The sequence below is a fragment of the Physella acuta genome, unplaced genomic scaffold, assembly GCF_028476545.2.
Source record: "Physella acuta isolate Inbredline_101_S28 unplaced genomic scaffold, ASM2847654v3 ptg001526l, whole genome shotgun sequence".
Classification (NCBI taxonomy): Eukaryota; Metazoa; Mollusca; class Gastropoda; family Physidae; genus Physella; species Physella acuta.
The window spans coordinates 80,126-92,500 of NW_026733041.1; the positions used below are offsets into that span (position 1 = coordinate 80,126).

A 12,375-nucleotide genomic window follows, 5' to 3' on the forward strand; every position below is an offset into this window, starting at 1 on the left:
AGGCTCACCTGTGTAGGTCAGTGTCTAGCCTCACCTGTGTAGGTCACTGTTCCATTGACCCCAACCTATTTATAATCACAACACACTGTACACTTTAAATAAATTTAAAGAAATTTTATATGAACATTTTAAAGCTGTTTTTTTTTCACTAAGCTTCTGCGTGTTTATCTAGAACACATCAATGATGTTCATGAAAACGGATAAGTAGAGTCAATGTTTACATTGTGTCTTCCTGTTTCAATAAGCTTTTATCAACTGAATCAAAGGGCCACATCCCAGTACGCCTGTTTTGTCTTCAAATAAACTTCTGATTTCTCGTTTGCCAAACTCGCATCTTTGTTTTGTTGTTATTTTAATGTCATTTTTGTGGTGTTATTTTGTTGTGATTTTATTATTTTGTAGTTATTTTAATGTCATTTTGTTGTGATTTTATTATTTTGTTGCTATTTCGTTGGTGTTACTGTATTCATACATTTACAAGGGGGGAGGGGGGTGTATCCAGTACTCTCGAAAGAAGGGCTGGACTGTTGTAACAACGTGTTGGATCCGTGGCCTAGCGGCAGAGAGCTAGACTGCTAAGCGAAAGTCTCGAGTTCGAATCCGGGTTCAAATAAATAGAACGTCCTGAGTTTGCCCAACTATGAAGGGTGTCTAACTTCCGTTAGGGAAACAAAGGCAGCTGACCACATTAACCCCTTTGTCCCAACGGGACATTGCCCCATGTGTTTTGAGCATAAAAAAGGACAAAGATGATGATCGAGTGATGTGTTTGTTCTGGAATATATGTGTTACGCGACAACACACTTTCAATTAAAAAATTAATGTAGGAAACTTTAATTTTCGCTGTTTTTTTAAAACCTTTTTAAAAAAAAAATTTCATACAAGTTGATAATTATGCTTTGAGGGAGGTTGCAATCACATGTGTGACGTCATTTTTGGCGTTAGCGGTCTAGACATTTAAAGAAAAAAAAAGGGGGGGGGGGGGGTAAAAATCAAATTGAAAGCGTGAATTTTAAGTTTGGTATTCGATTCTTTTGCATGCTGTAATCGATACGAAATGTGTCGTGAAACTAAGGGATGCTAAACTTTAAAACAAAACAAGAGCTAAGCGTTAAACATTTATAATTTAATAATTAACATATAAACACATATTTACAACAACAAAAAATGAACTTGTTGATAGTAAAAGTTTTGATATAATCAATTTTTTTTTACACGAATACAGAATGGCAGTACTTTAAGTAACAACAGAAGTTTTCAAGTTTTGCATGAATGGCACACATAAGGGAGATCACTCAAATCATTCATCTGCTTTTAATTAACATGTCAAGTTTCAGTGTAACGTGTGAAATATTAATTATATTCTAATTAGTAGTCAAGTTGAATTTTAAACTGAACACAATGTCTTAGTATTCTTGTAGTAGTCCAGTTTTCTAAGGGATCATCACTGTTTATAATAGTTTGCTATGGGGCGGCGTGGTTGAAGGGTTCGGATCTCGGTTCGGGATTGTAATTGCACAACGTCCCTGAGTCCACCCAGCTCTGATGGGTGCCAGACTTGTGTTGGGGAAGGTAAAGGCGGCTGGACGTAGTGCTGACCACACTATCATTTCATACGCCGAGGTCAAGAAACTTCTGCCCAATACATCGCTAGGTCTAACGACTAACTTAAAACGTAACTTAAAATTAAAATAGTTTTCTAAAAACAAAACCACGGTTAAAATTATATTTCTAGCATTACTCTTTTTAAAACGCAAAAGTGTGATTTCACGCTATTTGCACCCGCACAACCTCCTCACACATCGTCACAAATATACGAACCCCCCCCCCCCACCAAAAATATGACGTCATTTATAGACGACCCCCTATAGATATGGTCAGTGGAGCGGATGAACGTAAAGATGGCTGCCAGTTGAACTAACATGGCGAGAGGTCAAGGGTCAAACCAGTTCAATGTTCATCACCCTCTGCATTATCTGACATTGTCACAAAAATTCAGACCCCCCCCCCCCCTAAACAACTAAGATGACGCCACACTCTCTACCCTCTAAAATATTCACTGACCTAGATCAAGCTGATGTATATTGATCGACGTGCTACTTTACAATTTACAACAACAACAAATGTCTTTTATAACTGCGAAAAGTACGACGTCACATTTTCTGACCCCTCTTCCCCTTCCCCCCCCCCCCCATACACACACTGTAATGGAGGTCTGAACCCCTTTCTTTCCCCGCAATCAGTGTGACGACATGCATGAAATATCACCTTGCTCCAACGTTATAAAGTTTTTCTTTTGATTGGGTTTATGACAGGGGTCGGCAACCTTTTGAAGCGGAAGAGCCAAAAGTTACAATTTTCAAAATTTCCCTGGTTTTAAAAAGCCACTAGCATTTTTTTTATTTCAAATATTTTATTTTTTTATTAAGATTATTAGTATTTGTTCAAGGAGCAGGAGAGCCGCATCTTGATATCAAAAGAGCCGCATTAGGCTCGCGAGCCGCAGGTTGCCGACCCCTGGTTTATGATGCTCCCTAAACAGAGTACCCTGAAAGACAACAGTCCAATTTTCAGAAAATGAACAAATTAATGCCACCTTTAGAGTGAAAGTTTATTATAATAAATCGTCGTCTTGTTCCTTAAGGTTTTAAATGTTGAAACAATTATATCTCTTTTTTTCCTTGTACAAACAATGTCTAGTTGTCAACCATATCCTTTTTTTTATTTTTGTAGACAACTATTTCTGTGGACAAAATGTACATTTATCAATCTTGAAGTAAGCTAAATCATTTTACACATATTTAAACTATATTTAGCGGTTACCTCCCCTTTATTCAAACTTCTCATGAGTAAATGGGGAGCCTAGTTTATGAGGCAAAACATAGCCAAGCGGAAGCCTGCTGGAGAGACCCCTCACCGAATTTTTTTTTATTCGCAGAATCCTTCCCAGGATTCTTCTCATTGTCTTCCCCAAGCTTCATAGCGATTAGATAAAAGGTGCATTAGACAGAAAAAACCGTTTGGTGGTTGGTTAAATGGTGCAGTAGACAGGAAAACCGTTTGGGAGTCGTCCATAAATGACGTCACACAATTAGGGGGGGGGGAGAGGGGGTCCGTAATTTTGTGACGGTGTTTGATATGGGGGGGGGGGGTTCAGGTGGTGTGACGTCACTTTTTTGCATTATAAAAAAGCAATGTTAGAAAACGAGTTTTAGCCGTTATTTCGCGTTTTAGAAAACGGTTTTAATAAATTGTAATAGGAATTGATTAAAATACTATGGTGACTTGAGTTCTGACAAGATTTTGGAAAAACATCGATGTTTTAAGAAAAATTCAAATTTTGAGGGGGGGGGGGTGTAGGCTGAGGCGTGACGTCATTTTAGGGGGGGGGGTCTAGCTATTTGTGACGATGTGTGACGAAGAGGAGGGGGGGGGGAGGTAAAAATCGTCCAAAAAAAGCGTGACGTCATTTATGGATAACCCCTTGACCTTCTCACCTGCCGAGCCAGCACGTCTTGAAGCACCTTGGCCGAGATGTTGCTGAAGATGTACGGGTTGGCGTCGGTGGGCGTGGCCAGGGTGGTGATGGTTGGGGTTGGCGAGGAGGGTTGCTGCCGGAACCCCCAGACAATCTCGCTGGATGGCGTTCTGAAACTGAGGGTTGTATGGCGGGTTGGTGGCAGGTTGTATGGCGGGTTGGTGGCGGGTTGGTGCAAAGTTGTATGGCGGGTTGGTGACGGGTTGGTGTAAGGTTGTATGGCGGGTTGGTGGCGGGTTGGTGTAAGGTTGTATGGCGGGTTGGTGGCGGGTTGGTGTAAGGTTGTATGGCGGGTTGGTGGCGGGTTGTATGGCGGGTTGACGACGGGTTGTATGGCAGGTTGTATGACAGGTTAGTGTAAGGTTGTATGGCGGGTTGGTGGCAGGTTGTATGGCGGGTTGGTGTAAGGTTGTATGACAGGTTAGTGTAAGGTTGTATGGCGGGTTGGTGGCAGGTTGTATGGCGGGTTGGTGGCAGGTTGTATGACAGGTTAGTGTAAGGTTGTATGGCGGGTTGGTGGCAGGTTGGTGTAAGGTTGTATGACAGGTTAGTGTAAGGTTGTATGGCGGGTTGGTGGCAGGTTGTATGGCGGGTTGGTGGCAGGTTGTATGACAGGTTAGTGTAAGGTTGTATGGCGGGTTGGTGGCAGGTTGTATGGCGGGTTGGTGGCGGGTTGGTGTAAGGTTGTATGGCGGGTTGGTGGCGGGTTGTATGGCGGGTTGACGACGGGTTGTATGGCAGGTTGTTTGACAGGTTAGTGTAAGGTTGTATGGCGGGTTGTATGGCGGGTTGTATGGCGGGTTGTATGGCGGGTTGTATGGCGGGTTGGTGGCAGGTTGTATGGCGGGTTGGTGGCAGGTTGTATGACAGGTTAGTGTAAGGTTGTATGGCGGGTTGGTGGCAGGTTGGTGTAAGGTTGTATGGCGGGTTGGCGGCAGGTTGGTGGCAGGTTGTATGGCAGGTTGGTGTAAGGTTGTATGGCGGGTTGGTGGCAGGTTAGTGTAAGGTTGTATGGCGGGTTGGTGGCAGGTTAGTGTAAGGTTGTATGGCGGGTTGGTGGCAGGTTGTATGGCAGGTTAGTGTAAGGTTGTATGGCGGGTTGGTGGCAGGTTAGTGTAAGGTTGTATGGCGGGTTGGTGGCAGGTTAGTGTAAGGTTGTATGGCGGGTTGGTGGCAGGTTGGTGTAAGGTTGTATGGCGGGTTGGTGGCAGGTTGGTGTAAGGTTGAGGCCGCTGTGTGTCATGTCAGAACATACAGCAGTGACATGTCACTTTCACTATTTGTAAGGTGTCAGTACATTTCTTTGCATAACTAATGTGACATTTTAGCACACTTATGTCATATATAATTACACTAATTGTGTAAGGTTGTATGGCGGGTTGTATGGCGGGTTGTATGGCGGGTTGGTGGCAGGTTGTATGGCGGGTTGGTGGCAGGTTGTATGACAGGTTAGTGTAAGGTTGTATGGCGGGTTGGTGGCAGGTTGGTGTAAGGTTGTATGGCGGGTTGGCGGCAGGTTGGTGGCAGGTTGTATGGCAGGTTGGTGTAAGGTTGTATGGCGGGTTGGTGGCAGGTTAGTGTAAGGTTGTATGGCGGGTTGGTGGCAGGTTAGTGTAAGGTTGTATGGCGGGTTGGTGGCAGGTTGTATGGCAGGTTAGTGTAAGGTTGTATGGCGGGTTGGTGGCAGGTTAGTGTAAGGTTGTATGGCGGGTTGGTGGCAGGTTAGTGTAAGGTTGTATGGCGGGTTGGTGGCAGGTTGGTGTAAGGTTGTATGGCGGGTTGGTGGCAGGTTGGTGTAAGGTTGAGGCCGCTGTGTGTCATGTCAGAACATACAGCAGTGACATGTCACTTTCACTATTTGTAAGGTGTCAGTACATTTCTTTGCATAACTAATGTGACATTTTAGCACACTTATGTCATATATAATTACACTAATTGTGACATTTTAGCACACACATGTAATGGTAACTACACTAATTGCGAGAATTTAGCACACATATATAACTACACTAAGTGTGAGATATTGATTGTGATATGTCCGTATTCATTGTGATAAGTCAGCTTCACAAAATGTGACAAGTCAGATTTAATAATTGTGATATGTCAGCCTCATTCATTGTGACATGTCATCATCCATAATTGTGTTATCTCAGCCTCGCTAATTGTGACATATCAGCATCTCAAACTCTGATATATATATAACCAATGACTACTTGTCAAAACAATATAATGATTAATTCATGGATTTAATCCAAGATTGATCTCAAAATTAACTAATTCAATTACGTAACTTCCTCTTAACTTTTCACACGAGTGGAACCGTTAAACACAACACATGTCATACACTGTCGCACGAGTTAAAAACTGAACACAACACATGTCTTACACACGAGTTGAACACTAAACACAACACATGTCTTACACACGAGTTGAACAATAAACACAAGACATGTCTTAGACTATCGCACGAGTTGAACACTAAACACAACACATGTCTTAGACTATCGCACGAGTTAAACACTAAACACAACACATGTCTTACACACGAGTTGAACACTAAACACAACACATGTCTTAGACTATCGCACGAGTTGAACACTTAACACAACACATGTCTTAGACTATAGCACGAGTTGAACACTAAACACAACACATGTCTTAGACTATCGCACGAGTTGAACACTAAACACAAAACATGTCTTACACTGTCGCACGAGTTGAACACTAAACACAACACATGACTTACACACGATTTGAACACTAAACACAACACAAGTCTTACACACGATTTGAACACTAAACACAACACAAGTCTTACACACGAGTTGAATACTAAACACAACACATGTCTTACACACGAGTTGAACACTAAACACAACACTGTCGCAAGAGTTGAAAAGTAAACATAACACATGTCATACACTATCACACGAGTTTAAACGCAACACATGTGATATACTTTCGCACGATTTGAACACTAAACACAACACATGTCTAACACATGTCGCGCGAGTTGAACACTAAACACAACACATGTCGCACGAGTTGAACACTAAACACAACACATGTCTAACACATGTCGCGCGAGTTGAACACTAAACACAACACATGTCGCACGAGTTGAACACTAAACACAACACATGTCTTACACTGAAGTCCCGATTGGCTTGTAGGTGTCAAAGTCTGACTGTGCGTAGGACACGAGTCTGTGGAGTAAAGGTTTGGTTTAGTGCAGTGGGGTGGGGGGGGTAGGTTAACGTAAAGGTTTGGTTTAGTGCAGTGGGGGTGGGGGGGGGGGTAGGTTAACGTAAAGGTTTGGTTTAGTACAGTGGGGGGGGGGGGTAGGTTAATGTAAACGTTTGGTTTAGTGCAGTGGGGGGGGGGGGTAGGTTAACGTAAAGGTTTGGTTTAGTACAGTGGGGTGGGGGGTAGGTTAATGTAAAGGTTTGGTTTAGTGCAGTGGGGTGGGGGGTAGGTTAACGTAAAGGTTTGGTTTAGTGCAGTGGGGGTGGGGGGGGGGTAGGTTAACGTAAAGGTTTGGTTTAGTGCAGTGGGGGTGGGGGGGGGGGGTAGGTTAACGTAAAGGTTTGGTTTAGTGCAGTGGGGGTGGGGGGGGGGGTAGGTTAACGTAAAGGTTTGGTTTAGTGCAGTGGGGGTGGGGGGGGGGGGGGTAGGTTAACGTAAAGGTTTGGTTTAGTGCAGTGGGGGTGGGGGGGGGGGGGTAGGTTAACGTAAAGGTTTGGTTTAGTGCAGTGGGGGGGGGGGGTAGGTTAACGTAAAGGTTTGGTTTAGTGCAGTGGGGGGGGGGGTAGGTTAACGTAAAGGTTTGGTTTAGTGCAGTGGGGGGGGGGTAGGTTAACGTAAAGGTTTGGTTTAGTGCAGTGGGGGGGGGTAGGTTAACGTAAAGGTTTGGTTTAGTGCAGTGGGGGGGGGGGGGGTAGGTTAACGTAAAGGTTTGGTTTAGTGGGGTGGGGGGGTAGGTTAATGTAAAGGTTTGGTTTAGTGCAGTGGGGGGGGGGTAGGTTAATGTAAAGGTTTGGTTTAGTACAGTGGGGGGGGGGGGTCGGTTAACATAAAGGTTTGGTTTAGTGCAGTGGGGGGGGGAGGTAGGTTAACGTAAAGGTTTGGTTTAGTGCAGTGGGGGGGGGGGGTGGTAGGTTAATGTAAAGGTTTGGTTTAGTACAGTGGGGGGGGGGAGTTAACGTAAAGGTTTGGTTTAGTGGGGTGGGGGGGTAGGTTAATGTAAAGGTTTGGTTTAGTGCAGTGGGGGGGGGGGTAGGTTAATGTAAAGGTTTGGTTTAGTACAGTGGGGGGGGGGGGTCGGTTAACATAAAGGTTTGGTTTAGTGCAGTGGGGGGGGGGAGGTAGGTTAACGTAAAGGTTTGGTTTAGTGCAGTGGGGGGGGGTGGTAGGTTAATGTAAAGGTTTGGTTTAGTACAGTGGGGTAGGTTAATGTAAAGGTTTGGTTTAGTGCAGGGGGGGGGGGGTAGGTTAATGTAAAGGTTTGGTTTAGTACAGTGGGGGGGGGGGGGGTAGGTTAACGTAAAGGTTTGGTTTAGTGCAGGGGGGGGGGTAGGTTAATGTAAAGGTTTGGTTTAGTACAGTGGGGGGGGGGGGTAGGTTAACGTAAAGGTTTGGTTTAGTGCAGTGGGGTAGGTTAATGTAAAGGTTTGGTTTAGTGCAGTGGGGTAGGTTAACGTAAAGGTTTGGTTTAGTGCAGGGGGGGGGGAAGTTAACGTAAAGGTTTAGTTTAGTGCAGTGGGGTAGGTTAACGTAAAGGTTTGGTTTAGTGCAGGGGGGGGAAGTTACCGTAAAGGTTTAGTTTAGTGCAGAGGGGTAGGTTAATGTAAAGGTTTGGTTTAGTGCAGTGGGGTAGGTTAACGTAAAGGTTTGGTTTAGTGCAGTGGGGTAGGTTAATGTAAAGGTTTGGTTTAGTGCAGTGGGGTAGGTTAACGTAAAGGTTTGGTTTAGTGCAGTGGGGTAGGTTAATGTAAAGGTTTGGTTTAGTGCAGTGGGGTAGGTTAACGTAAAGGTTTGGTTTAGTGCAGTGGGGTAGGTTAATGTAAATGTTTGGTTTAGTGCAGTGGGGTAGGTTAACGTAAAGGTTTGGTTTAGTGCAGTGGAGTAGGTTAATGTAAAGGTTTGGTTTAGTGCAGTGGGGTAGGTTAATGTAAAAGTTTGGTTTAGTACTGTGGGGTAGGTTAATGTAAAAGTTTGGTTTAGTACTGTGGGGTAGGTTAACGTAAAGGTTTGGTTTAGTACAGTGGGGTAGGTTGATGTAAAGGTTTGGTTTAGTGCAGTGGGGTAGGTTAATGTAAAGGTTTGGTTTAGTGCAGTGGGGTAGGTTAACGTAAAGGTTTGGTTTAGTACAGTGGGGTAGGTTGATGTAAAGGTTTGGTTTAGTGCAGTGGGGTAGGTTAAATTATAACATCCGACTGAGCGAAGCGTAACCTTATGACTGGGCCCTCATGGCAATATGGCAATATAGAGAAACCTGAAGTATGGACCCCAGAGATACAGAAGAATAACGACCCCAAATACATGGACAAATGGCGACCCCAGAAATATGGACAAATAGCGAACCCTAATACATGAAAAAATAGCGAACCCAAATACAGAGAAAAATATCGAACCCAAATACATGGAAAAATAGCGAACCCAAATACATGGAAAAATAGCGAACCCAAATATATTGAAAAATAGCGAACCCAAATATATTGAAAAATAGCTAACCCAAATATATGGAAAAATAGCGAACCCACATACATGGAAAAATTAAGAACTCAAATACATGGAAAAATCGCGAACCCAAATACATGGAAAAATAGCGAACCCAAATACACGGAAAAATAGCGAATTTTCTAATTTTCTAAAAAATCTGGACTACTCGAATTTCTTCTGCTCAACCTGGTTGTAAGTTTAAAAAAAAATATTTAAAGTTAACACCTACTCCGTAAACCACATGCTTTGATATCTGGGTGGGGGCGTATCTTTTTCTACGTTAATTACGTTAATATTTTTCCACATCAGAACCTAGGAGAAAAATTACCTTCCTCCTCTAGGTACGGTAGATCTCTGGCGCTGTGTCCGACACAGGATGGACAGGACGATGACCAGGAGGGAGATGAGGATCAGCAGACCACAGGCGATGCCAGCACCCAGGTACAACTTCTCTAGCTCGACGTCTGCTAGCGTCAGGACGTAGCCGGGACCTGTGGCAAGTGGCAGATAACTCTCTATCTCACAACACAATTCTCACAGTTTTTAGAAGCTTAGAAGCTTATCAGTAAAACAAAGCTCCAATAGTTACAGGCAGCTTAGTTAGAAACCTATCACTAACCTGAACTCTAATGGTTATAGGGAGTTTAGCAGTCCATCACTAAAACAGAACTTCAATAACTATAGGCAGCTTAGTGGGTGTCTATCACAAAAACGCAACTCTCATAGTTTTTTGGAGAGTCCCCATGGTCTAGTGCCCATGGTCTAGTGTCCATGGTCTAGTGCCCATGATCTAGTGCCCATGGTCTAGTGTCAAGATGCCCATGGTCTAGTACCCATGGTCTAGTGCCCATGATCTAGTGTCCATGCTCTAGTGCCCATGGTCTAATGCCCATGATCTAGTGCCCATGGTCTAGTGCCCATGCTCTAGTGACAAGATGCAGCAATATCGGCTCATCCCTTGCAGCCTACAGTATAGCGGTCTATGTCCTACTTTACGTGTATTTGTTTACACATTGAGTGTATGTCTTTACCCAGCGTCTCACCTTTGGTGGTGACATTAACTATAAGCTAGAACATGTGGTGACTTGAAACACAGAAAATGTCCTGAGTGATGATTTATTTATGGTGAGACACGTCGGTTTATCGGAGACACTAGCTCACCACTCATCAAGCCTAACTTACCGCAAGTAGTGAGACACATTGAGTTATTGTTAGTGGTGACGCACATTAACGTACGGCTAGTCAGTGGCGTAGCGAGGTCGGGTGTCACCCCCCCTAAATGGTGTCACCCGGTGCGGTCCGCACCCCCCGCCCCCCCCCCTCGCTACGCCCCTGCGGCTAGTGTTGATGCTCATTGACTTATAACTAGTGGTGACACATTGACTTACAACTAGTGGTGATACACATTAACCCACCGCTAGAGATAACACAATGTCTCACCATCACTGGTGACACGTTGACTTACTTTTAGTGGTGACATTAGCCATCCGCTATCCAAGTTCAAAGGTGAAAATGGTGATCACAGGAACACATCGACACCTAGATACAAACTCTTTCTGGTCTGTTGTGGTCAGTTCTTTGGTGTCACAGTAATCCAAACTGTTGCTGGTGTGTTATGGTCAGTTCATTGGTTGTCACAATAATCTAAACTGTTAATAGTCAGTGGGGGGGTCAGTTCGTTGGTTGTCACAGTAATCCAAACTGTTGCTGATGTGTTATGGTCAGTTCGTTGGTTGTCACAATAATCTAAACTGTTAATAGTCAGTGGGGGTCAGTTCGTTTTCACAATAATCAAAACTGGTAATGGTCAGTAGGGGTCAGCTCTCGTGCGGTCCACAGAATAAACTCCTGAGTTGAGAACAGATTGTAAACCGTGGTAGCAAAAAAAAACTCAGCTCTAAATGAGAGAACTGACAGCCACACGTTTCAAGGTAGACAACTAAAAAGTTATGGGTTTATCTAAATCTTCATATATAGATGCAGATAATGTTTTATTGTTTAATCCTTTCACTGTCGCAGGTTACAAGTTACGATAGGAAAAGTTATAATCCACAGGTTGATCCACATCACGTTTGTTTTGTTTTTTAAATTTCGTTTGTAGAAAATATTTTACTCATGGCTTGAAACAGAATAAATGTTACAATTTAATTCTTTTCATGGAATTGACTTATAGGAATATTAATCTAATTGGTCACCTAAAACAAAAATGAAAGACAATAATAACACAAATATCACTAATTAATATATTATTTATTTACTCATAGAACTAATATTAATCAAATAAAATTATCGCCAACAATAATCTCTGTGAAACGGCATAGGTTAATTAGTAGTAATCACTTATGAAAAATGTTAAAGTTTTATCCACATCAATATATCAAAACTACATTTTACTTAGAACAAAATGATATTATCTACATCAATATAACGACTTAGAACATGTAGGAATCCAATATAAAATTATCGATATCAATATATCAAAATTACATTACAGATATAAATCCATAATGAAATAATCTACATAACATTATCAACATAACATTTTACTTAGAACAGCTAAGAATCCATTATGAAATTATCCACATTAATATATCGACTTCAAACAGGTAAGAATCCAAAAAGAAATTATCCACATCAATATATTAACATAAAATTTTACTTAGAACAGGTAAGAATCCAATATGAAAGCCCTAGTCCAGCACACCTACTGTCGTCTCAGGCTAGTCCAACATCTTGTGTTGGCTCACAGTTAACACAAGGATACACTCCGAATAGCTGATGAGGCGATACACTCCGAATAGCTGATGAGGCGAGGGGGATGTTAACTAAATCAACTCAAGGATCTGTTTACACAATGACGCGAGTGAAATTTTTATTCCAATCCCAGTTTTTAATTTTGCTGTATCAGAGAGTTACTTAACCTTCCTCGTATTTCATGGGCGTCTGAATTTGTTATGAATTTTATTAAGGGGAGATCACGCTATTTCTAACGACACCAAAGCAGAATTTGTCAACAATTGTACGATTCGTTGACACACATTTAGCATCTCGTATATTATCCATTCCTTTGTTTTATTAACTGCCTGTTGTGTTATTTTTTAAATTTTGTCATTATT

The 12,375-nt window shown here is 42.7% G+C and overlaps 1 long non-coding RNA gene across 1 annotated transcript; it reads right to left on the reverse strand.

Moving 5' to 3' along the window:
* Nucleotides 1–3,503: 3,503 nt before the first annotated feature.
* LOC131928606 (uncharacterized) lies at nucleotides 3,504–9,738 on the reverse strand. The gene is made up of 3 exons (XR_009383814.1): nucleotides 9,588–9,738; nucleotides 6,688–6,744; nucleotides 3,504–3,654 (listed from the first exon to the last, which is right to left on the reverse strand). It is a non-coding gene; the product is annotated as an uncharacterized LOC131928606 (long non-coding RNA).
* Nucleotides 9,739–12,375: the final 2,637 nt, after the last annotated feature.